Source organism: Bos javanicus, chromosome 22 (genome assembly GCF_032452875.1).
Source record: "Bos javanicus breed banteng chromosome 22, ARS-OSU_banteng_1.0, whole genome shotgun sequence".
Classification (NCBI taxonomy): domain Eukaryota; kingdom Metazoa; phylum Chordata; class Mammalia; order Artiodactyla; family Bovidae; genus Bos; species Bos javanicus.
Genome location: NC_083889.1, coordinates 60,893,574 through 60,905,933, shown reverse-complemented (window position 1 = coordinate 60,905,933; position 12,360 = coordinate 60,893,574). Strand labels below are relative to the sequence as shown.

Genomic DNA, 12,360 nt, shown 5'->3' with positions numbered 1-12,360 from the left:
ACAACTTGTTTTCATTGAAGTTGCACTGTCAATTTTTGCAGTATCTATAGATCTACATCATTTAATATATACCAATAACTCAAACACAAATTGATGAGACTGCCTTGTGTAATTGTACTAGAACTTACCAACCTAGTTCCTCTTACTAGTTTTTCCCAAATGCTTTTACATGAAGCAAAGTTACCCTCAATTTATTAGGCATACACATTTGCACAAATGTTCTCCAGGTACTTACCATTGGACTTCGTGAAATATGTAAAGATCAGTATGTAGTTGTTTATTCAACTTTAGTATGACTTTAAAGTTCTGTGCAAGGACTCCACTCTGTAACTGCATAATATAAATAATTCTCACACATGCTCTTTCCCAGTACTTTCACGGTTGCCATTTCACAATCCTCTCAGCCCGGTGAGCAAGGACCATGCAGTGTCTCTGGGCTGCGTGTGCGCCACCCGGCTGGGGTCAACCGGGCGCATCTCCTTGGAGGCAGCCTCCCGGCGAGGCGTTTCCATCTCCCCGATGGCCGCGTTTCCTCTGCGGCCCAGGTCGCGCGGCCCGGGCATGTTGTGCGGGCTGGGTGCCAGCTTTGAGACAGACCTCCCAGGAGGCTTTCTGGCGTTTCAGCAGCTCGCGCTGTTCCTTTCTCGACAACAGGCCCGCGACCGGGATCCGAACCGGAGACGTTCCAGGGACATCCCGCTGGGCTTCCCTGGTGGCTCAGAAGGTAAAGCGTCTGCCCGCTATGCGGGAGACCCAGGTTCGATCCCTGGGTCAGGAAGATCCCCTGGAGAAGGAAATGGCAACCCACTCCAGTATTCTTGCCTGGGAAATCCCCTGGCTAGAGGAGCCTGGCGGGCTACAGTCCATGGGGCCCAGAGTCTGACACGATTGAGCGACTTCTTTCTTCCCCCTGGAGCTTCGGCGCCCTGCCCAGGGGCTGCGCCTCCGCCGCCCGCCCGGAGGGAGCGTTCAGGGAGCCGGCGGCGCTAGCAGCGAGAGCCCCGGGAGCAGAGAGGACCCGATACCTCCTTTCACTGGAGATTGAGTTGGCAGTTTTAGGGAGAGAGAGAGCGAAGCCACTTTACAGGGAATAACTGTGGCCACATTCCCGAGTCAGGTGATGGCACCCGCCCGAGGGGGCCAGCACTTTTTCACGTTTCTCTGCCAGAGGGATGCTGTCCGCCTTTGATCACAGACCTGTCTGCCGTTTATCCCACTGTCAAGTGGCCCACAGAGCAAGAACGAGGCAAATGCACACACTCTTCCTCAGTGGGTCTTGTCCATCCTAATCCCAGTCGTTTACCTCTCCCCCTGGAGCAGGAACCGGCCCGAATGCGAAACTAGGAGGGACTGGAGATGGATTCCAGAGGCCCATTCTTTCCCACAGACAGGGCATCCGCATACAGTCCTGGGGTGCGTCCTCGCCCCTTAGGGGCCTGGGTCCATCCTGGTGACATCTTGAAAGTTCACCGGCGGGCACTTTGGTTTTTCCAGTTCGGCTATAAACATTCTATGGCTCAACAAACAGGACGCCCTGTAGGCCCTGCCCTGTAGCATCTCCACTGAGAGCGCCCCTGTTCCCTCTCCTGGGGGTTCCCTGGGCCCGGCGCTTGTGCGCCAGACACGGAGGTCTCCTCGCCGTGAGTGACAGCGCGAACTAACGGGGCGCTCACGGCGTGCTAACAGCGTGCTGGCGGTTCTGCCGGGGGCCCGGAGGTCAGCTGCCCGAATGTCGGGGAACGGGACCGGCATTCACCGTTCAGGGATGGTCTGGAAGAGGGCTGAGCCCGGCCGCGATCCTGGGTGCGCGGTGAGCAGAGGTTGCCTCCAGAAAAGCTGGGTTTTCTGGAGACGTGGAGAGGCCTTCGTACACACGGGTGGATGTCACGCATCGAGTGTTTTCGAGCTTCTTCCGTGTTTTATATAGTTTTTTTTCCACCGAAGAATTGTCTGTTCTATCATTAACATACACAGACAAAATCTAACATTTGTAAAAATGAGATAAAGTTCCCAGCGTGATCATTTTATGCATTGTCTGTCCACGGCCTCACACCCTGCTTTCCTGCAGACCCTCACCTCACCACACCTGAGCCACCATCAAGCTCAGTGGACACAAGCTGAGTCCTGATGCCTTTTCTCAAAAACCCACACGCCATCCACCCTGACCAGGACACCAATGGGTGCCTCATGACGGCGGCTAATGAAAAGAGCTCCTGTGCAGAGGTGAGGGGTAATAGTGGCAACTGGAGATGAGAGAGGTGGCGAAAGTCTCATCTTCCACAACCTGGAGTCTTTTAACCAGGTATCCTCCGGGTGGTGTTGCCACTGATGCCACCAGGCTGGGAACCCTGCCAGCCCGGCTTTACCGCCCAGTGTGCTCTGGAGCCTGGGCTCCCCAGGTTCCTGGGTGGGGGCTGCTCCCCACACGTTTTTAGGCCTGTGTGGGCTCTGCCCTCAGCCTGGGACTTTTTAGTCCCAGAGAGTTTGTCTCTTAAAATGCACACATTGAGAATTGAGTTTTATTGCGGCAAAATGATAGCCCAGAAGACAGCATTTCTGAAGGCGTTAAGAAATTCCTGCAAAGCGGGGAAAGCAAGTGACTGGTGAAGGGGAGTATGTGCAATCAAGCTTGTTTTTTTGGCAAGTTTCTGCTAGTCTAATGGAGTATTGCTAGTCATCAGAACTCACCATGAAGGATTTTTGTGCTTTTCTAAATGAGATACAAGAACGGGGCTAATAAAATCTCTTGAAAATGTTGACATGTTCTGCCAGCTTTTTTCTTTTTTTTTTTTTCTATATATACAAAAGAAGAGCTTTATTCAAAGAATCTTGTGACACTGTGATATGACCCCTTTAAAAGCAGATGGGAGAGAAAAAAAGCAAATGATTGAAAGGTTGTTGTTGAATCACACGAAGACACCAGAATTCTTGACCCTGGGGGGAGAAGAATTTAATCCGGGGCCAGAGACGAGGCTTGATCGCTCAGAGCTTTTGTGTAATAAAGTTTTATTAAAGTATAAAGGAGATAGAGAAAGCTTCTGACATAGGCATCAGAAGGGGGCAGAAAGAGTACCCCTGCCAGCTTTTTTCAAGGCACATTGTACCTCCTTGCTCCTCTCCACCCTCAACTGTCAGGGGTGTTGAAGGTCAGCAGCTGCAGTGACATGCTGTAATCATTGTAGAGGTAGAGGGCAAGTGCCAATCTGTAGTTGACCGCACACATTCTGGGGATGTGGCCCTTGGTGTCCTGCGAGGACCAGCTGGAAGTGGCCCAGTCCAGTTCCCTGGATTCAGTGCTGCTTGGGCACCACCACACTCCCCAGCTCCTGTGTTCCCCCCATCAATGTTCCCCCTCCATGGTGCAGATCAGCGTTACTAGAGAGCAGTGTTGGGTGACAGCAGAGCTGTAGCATCTTTCAGGGGCCAGGAGCTCAGCCGGGCTTCCCCCTCCAGAAGGTTGTCTGGCAAAACCAAACTGTCAAATTTAGTAACTGAGGCGCCAAGTGTCCTAGTTGCTTGGCCTAAGTCATCAAGAGGGCTTAGAGCTGAAGTCTGGTGGCCTCTAAATCTGTCTCCAAAAGACTGGTTATCCAAGGAGAGAGACCTTGCATTATATGTATCAGGTACTTACCAGGCATATTAAATACAGGGCTTCCCATGTGGCTCAGTGGTAAAGAACCTGCCTGCCCATGTAGGAGCCATGGGTTCAATCCTGGGTCAGGAAGATCCCATGGAGAAAGGAATGGCAACCCACTCCAGTAATCATGCTTGAGAAGCCCATAAAACGAGGAGCCGAATGGGTTATAGTCCATGGGGTCGCAAAGCATCAGAGACAAGTGAGCAAGTAAACAACGACTCAAAAGTCACCCTAGTTTTTCACTGTGAATCATTGCAATACAGTATGCTGAGTACAAGAGAATTGGTAAGCAGACTAATGAGCTACTTAAGTGAAACTGACTAAAAAGTCTAGTAATTGAGACTCTTAACACGCAGCCCACTGTAGCCTCAGTGTCTCAGCAATTGTTCTCTCAGCCCAGGACACTCTGTCATCCATTACTTATTCCCTAAGCTTTCTGATTTTCTCCAAGAAGCGCATTACCATCGGACTTAGGGTACATTTTCTCTGCCTCTCTGCGTCCGCCTGTTGTTTAAGGATGGGGATCTCTGGGCTCCTGTTTCATCCACTGTTGTGCCCTGGTATCTCAAACAGGCCATGAATGCAGTGGGGCCTCTGTGGATGTGCTCTGGGGGAGGGAGCACTGAGTGTTTAGTGGGACAGCTGGGTGTCGTGGAGCACTACTGCGGGTTGTATATGAAGGACAGAGGATAAAACCTACTGAAGGCCCTAGCTCCTTTCTCATATATTTTGCTATCATGAAGTTTGAATATCAGAGCCAGGGAGAAGCAGTTGCTGTGACTTATGGACAGTCGTAAGTACAATAACGTGTACCTCCCAAACTGAGAAGCGAGGTGGCATCAGATCTCAGATCTTCACGGCACTCTTCCCTCCTCCGGTGTCTCTTCGAGTCTCAGAAACCCTGTACTCGGGACCCGTTCAGCCAATGTTTCCATTCTGTAGATCCATTAATGCTTCCACCTCAGAAAGGACTTTGTGCCCTGGAACTTGGAAGGCCCTCTCTATCCTTGACACATCTGAGCCTCAACTGCCCTAGAGACACACTCCCACTGCCCCTGGGGTTTAAAGGGCTTTGCTCATGAGGTGAGACCGCACAGAGGGCAGGCACTGAGGTCCTCCAGCCACCATGAATACCTGCACCTCCGTGAAGAGCCCTCAGCCTCTGCGTGGATGGGGTCCCCCTCCACGGGTGTTCCTGGGACTGGGACTGAACTGCCTTCCTCTGGGAACCAGCACCCAGATGACTTGTCCATACCTGTGAGTGGGGAAGGGGAAGAGTGCATGAGTGGCCCACAGGGTCCCAGGCTTGTTGATCCCAGGGGTGGGAGCAGCACAGGAGGGAGGCCGGCAGGGCAGCTCGCCTGGGGCGGGGGCCGGGCTGGGGGCTGTGTCCATGCACTGGCCGCACCTGCCACCGATGTCCCTGGTGACAAACCGCTCCTGTGTCTGTAGGAGCCTGAGTCACTCTGCCAGCTCTCTCAGCGCCACCATTTACAGTAAACACTGTAATGCCCAAGGGCTGCCTGTGACCCAGGAAATGCTCCCCTAATCTGGAAACTTTCTGATGGCGTCTCTAAAGACGTGAAGAAACTGCTTTGGTGAAGTCACTGGCAGATTTTAGCATTGGCTTCAAAGGTACATTTTTGGTGTGAAATAAGCAGCGCTTTTCAAAATTAAAAACCTATATTTAGAACCAGATTACTTAGATGACATACTCCTTTTCCCATTTGGAACCAGTCTGTTGTTCCATGTCCAGTTCTGTTGCTCTCTGACCTGCATACAGGTTTCTCAAGAGGCAAGTCAGGTGGTCTGGTATTCCCATCTCTTTCAGAATTTCCCACAGGTTATTGTGATCCACAAAGGCTTCGGCATAGTCAATAAAGCAGACACAGATGTTTTTCTGGAATTCTTTTGCTTTTTCCATGATCCAGTGGATGTTGGTGATTTGATTTCTGGTTCCTCTGCCTTTTCTAAAACCAGCTTAAACATCTGCAAGTTTATGGTTCACGTGTTGCTGAAGCCTGGCTTGGAGAATTTTGAGCATTACTTTACTAGCATGAGAGATGACTGCAATTGTGAAGTAGTTTGAGTATCCTCTGGCCATTGCCCTTCTTTGGGCTTGGAATGAAAGCTGACCTTTTCTAGTCCTGTGGCCACTGCTGAGTTTTCCAAATGTGCTGGCATATTGAGTGCAGCACTTTCACTGCATCATCTTTCAGGATTTGGAAGAGCTCCACTGGCATTCCATCACCTCCACTAGCTTTGTTCATAGTGATGCTTTCTAAGGCCCACTTGACTTCACATTCCAGGATGTCTGGCCCTAGGTCAGTGATCTTACCATCATGATTATCTGGGGCATGAAGGTCTTTTTTGTACAGGTCTGTGTATTCTTGCCACCTCTTAATATCTTCTGCTTCTGTTGGGTCCATACCATTTCTGTCCTTTATCAAGCCCATCTTTGCATGAAATGATCCCTTGGTATGTAATTTTCTTGAAGAGATCTCTAGTCTTTCCCATTCTGTTTTCCTCCATTTTATGACCAACCTAGATAGCATATTAAAAAACAGAGGTATTACTTTGCCAACAAACACCTGTCTAGTCAAGGCTATGGTTTTTCCAGTGGTCATGTATGGATATGAGTATTGGACTGTGAAGAAGGCTGAGTGCAGAAGAATTGATGTTTTTGAAAAATGGTGCTGGAGAAGACTCTTGTGAGTCCCTTGGACTGCAAGGAGACCAGTCCTAGGTGTTCATTGGAAGGACTGATGCTCAGGCTGAAACTCCAATACTTTGGCCACCTCATGCGAAGAGTTGACTCATCGGAAAAGGCTCTGATGCTGGGAGGGATTGTGGGCAGGAGGAGAAGGGGACGACAGAGGATGAGATGGCTGGATGGCATCAACGTGAGTCTGAGTGAACTCCGGGAGTTGGTGATGGACAGGGAGGCCTGGCGTGCTGCGATTCATGGGGTCGCGAAGAGTCGGACACGACTGAGTGACTGAACTGAACTACTTAGACGACCAATTGTTTTATGCAAGCATTGGTGAAAAAATAAAAGCTGCTATAAATGGGTTTTCATCCGTTTTGTTTTCATAAGTTACATCATAGTCTAAACAGCCCCCTCTGGTTCACTCTGTGGTTTTAAGTTCGGCGTCACTGGCAGGTGCCAGCTCTGCACTGTGTTCACTGTATTCTTTACGAGAAGCGGTGCCGCTTGTTCATACACTGTAAGTGAGGATGCGCTGTGCGGGCCAGCTGGCGCCCCTGGGGTGTGGTGAGAAAAGGGAGACGGTTGGTCAAGAGAGCGGACGTGGCCTCTTGATCCAGTACTGGGGTCAAGAGGAGCGGGGTGGGAAGCCCTGCTGACAGCACCTCTCCAGTCACATCGTGGGCGTGGGGCTCTCCCAAAACTCTTTAGTTATGAGTTCTCTGGGTTTCTCCAGTCTTCACAAGTCTCAACAGGATGTGACTAAACCTGTTTGTCACTGAACAAACGTCCTCAGCATTAACAATTACTGAAATATTGTATCACAATCAAGTAAGAACTATAAACAATATGAAAATACATTAAACCTCAGTGTCAGGCTTTCGTGGCCAGAGGGGTCAGCTCTCCCCACTGGGCCACATGTTTGCCCACGAAAGTGTAGAATTGAGGCCAAAGTGAAATGTGAGTGGAGGTGGGCAGAGAAGATCCAACTTGAAATAAAAGGGAGATGCCACGACTGAATCACCCGCATGAAGCGTGAAGCGTGTCCTTGGCCAACTCAGCAAGGAGAGGCTGTGAACTCCATTTGGCCTGTGCTCCCGTGTGGAGTGGTGGGAGGAGGAGGAGGAGGTGTCGCCCATGTCCGTCTTCTCTGCTGGTCCCACAGGGCTGTCTGCCCCAGTCAGCGCTGTTACTGCGGTCTTGCCAACTAGAGGTCAATTTACCGTTTCCACTGTTCTGAATTTCCCTCAGTGATGGTATGATTGATTCGAAGGTGTTAATGGCTTCTCCTGTAAGCCCAGGCAGTGTGCTGGGTTAAGCCATAGCCTGCAAAAAAAAAAAAAAAAATTGCAAGGCTTAAATATTATTTGCATGCACACATTCCCACACTATTTTTACCACAGGTTTGTAACTTTTACTATTGTATACCTAACATTGGCCACTGGGGAATTTAGTAGGTGCTATTTGTTTTCAGGATGACAGATTAAACAGGGGCTAATGTGGAGAGACAGGCAAAACGTGATTTGGTCCATATTGTTCAAGTACTTTAAAAATGGTCTGATACAACCTTTCAGAGCAGAGGGCTCATTCTGGTCAGCCAGAAAGTCAGTGAGAGGAGGTGAGGAAGCTGGCCTTGGGGGTGGGGGGGAACTAGGAGGTTCAGACATCACAGAAGCAAATGGTGGCAGCGTGGCTGTGTCCTCCGTGAGGCTTGTGTCTTAGCCCTCAGACAGGCAGCGGGGGTTAGTAAAGTCAGGGCAAGGTGACCAAGCTGCCCACTGGGCACGTCTTTGGAGCACACAGCCACACCCTGAGAGCTGGGAAGTCTATGAGTTAGCGCCTTTGTCCGCCGGGGTATCCTCCATGCTCTCCCCCAGGCGGCAGGTTGTGCACCAAGACACTTGCCGGTTGGTTTTCCTGGGCATCCTGTGAGTTTGGGCTCTTGAGTGGACCTACCCTTGATTTGGTGATAATAGAGTCTTCAGTACCAGAATCGGTAGTGACTGCTAGCAGAAAAGAATCTAGTGGAAAGTGGAAACTCAAACTTAAGTTTTACCCATAGTGGCTCTTTGCCACCAAAATCCGCTGATGCCGCTTGCTGGGAGGGCGGCCCGCTGAAAAGATAAACGGTTCAGACAGGTCTCCCGCTTCCACCTCGCATCCTACTGAGCCCCAGTTGCGGTGAACATCCCTATGCCGCTGACACCCCTGGCACAGAGAACACTCACTGCCCACGTGCTGGGTGTGCCGTCTGGACACAACTTTCAGCCAAGAGCTCCTCGAGGCAGCCTCATCCCTGGATGGTCTCTGCTGCGTTGCTGCAGCCAATGGCCAAGTGCAGTGGGGACGCTGGAGAAACTGTGAGGTCACAAATGCTGCAGAAGCCCTCAGTGGGGGGGCGAGGCTGTGTTGGCACTGCCTCACAGCTCAGTTTTGCCACATGCCCCATGCTGCTTTCTCACTGTGCCGTCACAAAGGTTGACACGTCATACATAAATCCACCCCAACATCTGCTTTCACAGAGGTTTGTGACAAGTGGAACTGGGAGTGGAGATGATGAGAGGGATTCACACTTCTCTTCAGCTGGCTGGCAACCAGGGTGCCCCCCCACCCCCAGGCCAGGAGCAGCGCCCGAAGCCACCCCACGTGCAGGTCCAGGTGCTGTTGTGTGTGACAGCGCAGAGTCAGGCCACAACCTAGAACTAGGGCTCCCCCAGCTCTAGGTTTTTACAGTGAGCGTTAAAGGAATGAGTTGCACTTCCACCTTGTTAGAGAGCCTGAGAATTGCTATAAACAGTGGGGATTAATGGTACAGAATTGGACATCTTCTAAAGGAACTCTTGAAAATAAGAGAAAAGCTCCGTGAAGCTACTTCAGCCCTGCCTCCTTCAAGGATCATAGTGGACGTGACACATGGTGTAGATCTAATCTATGCTCACTAGCAAATCCTTGACAGTAGCTGCTGCATTGTCTGCACGTACACAGGTGTTTTCAAAAATGTCTTCCTTGGAGTCAGCTTCATAAAGACAGGAGAAAGTAGAAACTGTTTCCCATGCTATGGTCTGGGACCCACAGAATGAGTGGTCAATAAAACATTTCTATAGAGAAACAGTAAAAGCAATCAAACTGCTGCATGTAGCAGTGCTCCACCCTCTAATGCGGTAAGTTTGTATAAGTGAGGTCGCTCAGTCGTGTCCTACTCTTTGCGACCCCATGGGCAGTAGCCTGCACCAGGCTCCTTCCATCCATGGAATTTTCTAGGCAAGAGTAGTGCAGTGGGTTGCCATTTCCTTCTCCAGGGAATCTTCCCAACCCAGGGATCGAACCCATGTCTCCCACATTGTACACAGATGCTTTACCATCTGAGCCACCAGGGAAGGCCAAGTTTTATAAGAGGACCAAAAAAAAAAAAAAAAGCACTTCTAGAATAGATAATACAAAATGAAACCTGGGACTTTACCAGGCTGGAAAGACTTCTGGAACTGGATTTTTTTCGCTTAAAAGTTCTTTTATTTTTACCTGGAATGACTTCACCTGAAACCAGCTGCCATTTCTTGGACGCTACAAAGTGACCAGCACGTTGAGTGAGGACCGCCTTCCCCCTCAGACGACTTGAACTGGCCTTTGTGATGTGAGCCCTAAGAGCACCACCAAGGCCACAGAGAAAATGCATTTTGTTTAAAACGAGAAGCCTGCCTAAGTGCTATTCTGGGTAGCAGGATTTTCTCCGGGCCACAGGGGCTGAACTGCAGCCCAGGCTGTACTGTATCCAACAATGGGGAGCAGGGAGCTGCCTTCTTGCCTGGTGTCTTGACCTTCCAGGATCTAAGCATCCAAATCGTGTTTTAAAACTTAAAATGAAAAACACACGAGCCTCCAAATGTGCACAATGTGACACATCCAACGGCAACTTCAGTTTGCCCCAAACTATTTGTGTACAGAGTTGAAAGCTGTGTTGGGGATGGAAAGGAAAGGGAGGATATTAGCCTGGCTTTAAAGTAACAAAATAAAAATTACAAGTAAAAAATAAAAATTCCACTCTTCGGGAAAAAATCAGTTACCTGAAAGTTAGAAAGATCTCTTAAGAACTATAGTCTGGGGACTGTTGGGGAAGATGAAGCAATGCGGTTCTGAAACTTGGTGCTTCCCAGAATGCTCTACACGTTTTCAACCCACTGCTCTCCCCTGATCCTCAGAAGCTTACCTTTACTAATTAATGACAACTCTTAGCGGAAATACTATAGCTATGTATTCTGGGAAAATACATAATATCTAACAACCAGAAATGCGGGTAAAATGTTTGGGTGAGGCTGGACCCAGAGCAGTTACTCCTACCTGCAGAAAGCCGGTGCTCTCACACATTTTATCCTTGACTGCAGGAGGGCCCAGGCTCCCGGGCTTTTTCCTAAACTCCTGGCAGTAAGAACTCCTGACCTGGGAGGGTCAAAAGGACAAAGGCACCGTCAGCGTCCTCCACACTTAGACCTTAGGTCCATCACAGCCACACCCATGGGAAGGAAGCTGGGCGCTCAGGGCACAGCATTCTGGCTGCAGGGCGGTCAGACATGTTATAAGGAAGAACAAATTTGACTCCACAGTAGGTGTCTCTTTTATTTCAGCCTTTTATTCTACTGCCTTTGCTTCAAGAATGTAGGTTGTAGCCCACAATACAGAAGAGCCCATTCTTAATGCCGAACTTTCAGTTCAACACTTTTCATGCATATAGAGAGAAGTTACAGAACAGAGACTAACATACTTTTCTTGTCAGAGGTTTACAGGAACATCGTGGCCTTACCTGTGTGGACAAAGGGTCTTTGCACCAAGAAGCTCGCATCAACCAACTCACCCCTCCCTCCCCTGACTTTACAAATGCTTTGCCATTTAACCCTTTAGGGAGCTCAGGCAATGTGGGGCACCTGCCACCTGTCTCCATGCGTGGCCCTGCCAAAACCTTTCTCTCTGTTTGCTTAGTCTCACTGTGCATCAAACACAAAAACTTATGCTCAGTAGCAGGAGTAGACCTGCCTCACACTGCTTCAAACATTCTGCTGGACCTTGTGACATGGCCCAGAAAGAGATTTAGACAGAACACAAAGAAGAGCACCAGTTCATTCACCAGCCCACATGGTCCGCTTGTCTCCTGGAGTAACTGCACTACATTTTTAACAGTAGTATTCAGTCATTTTGGCTGTGTTGGGGTCTTCAGTGATGTGTGGGCTTTTCTCTGGTTATGGCAAGCAGAGGCTACTCTGCAGCTGTGGTGCCTGGTTTCACATTTCAGTGGCTTCTCTTGTTTTGGAGTGCTGGCTTTAGATGTGCAGGCTCCAATTGTTGTGGCACATGGGCTTAGTTGCTCCAATGCACATGGGATCTTCCCAGATCAAGGACTGAACCTGTGTCTCCTGCATTTGCAGGTGGGTTCTTTACCACTGAGCCATCAGGGAGCCTTAAGCACTAAACTTAACAGAGCATGTGACTGCTTGAGACGAGAGGTGTTCCCAGCCTCCTTCGCAAAGAGGTTGCTTGTGAGACTATGCTCTCCCTCCAGGATGGAAGAAAATCAAGCTGTGCAACTTCCAGGATATTTTCTAGGAGGGAGAGGAAGGCCCTTTCTCCTCCCCTCTTCTGCTTCAGGGAATGTAAACCCAGAAATGGTAGCTCTATCCTACCCCTCATCCATTCTCTGTCATCCTTGGGTGACAGAGAAGCTCTCTGGAACAGCCCTGCAAGACCAGCACTGGGCCACCTGCCTCCAGATCTGGATGGGAGACCGAGGCACACTTCTCTTTGCTGTAATTATGTGGGGACTTAGGTTATTGCAGGCAAGCTGAACCAGCACAGCAGACTTTGAGGGAACTCTGTGTAGTGCCCTTGTCAGGCTGCTCTGAGAACCTCTGCTGTCTGGCATTTTCAGCTCTCCTTTACAAGCGGGGACAGCCAAGCTCAGATCCAATCCACTCTCCTCTCCAAGCACTTCTCTGAAAATCCAATGTGTGAACATGGATGCTCTTAACTG

At 49.8% G+C, this 12,360-nt stretch overlaps 1 long non-coding RNA gene across 1 annotated transcript; it reads right to left on the bottom strand.

The window, feature by feature from the left end:
- Window positions 1–6,632: 6,632 nt before the first annotated feature.
- LOC133235631 (uncharacterized) lies at window positions 6,633–12,008 on the bottom strand. Its single transcript, XR_009732611.1, has 2 exons — window positions 8,573–12,008; window positions 6,633–7,670 (listed from the first exon to the last, which is right to left on the bottom strand). It is a non-coding gene; the product is annotated as an uncharacterized LOC133235631 (long non-coding RNA).
- Window positions 12,009–12,360: the final 352 nt, after the last annotated feature.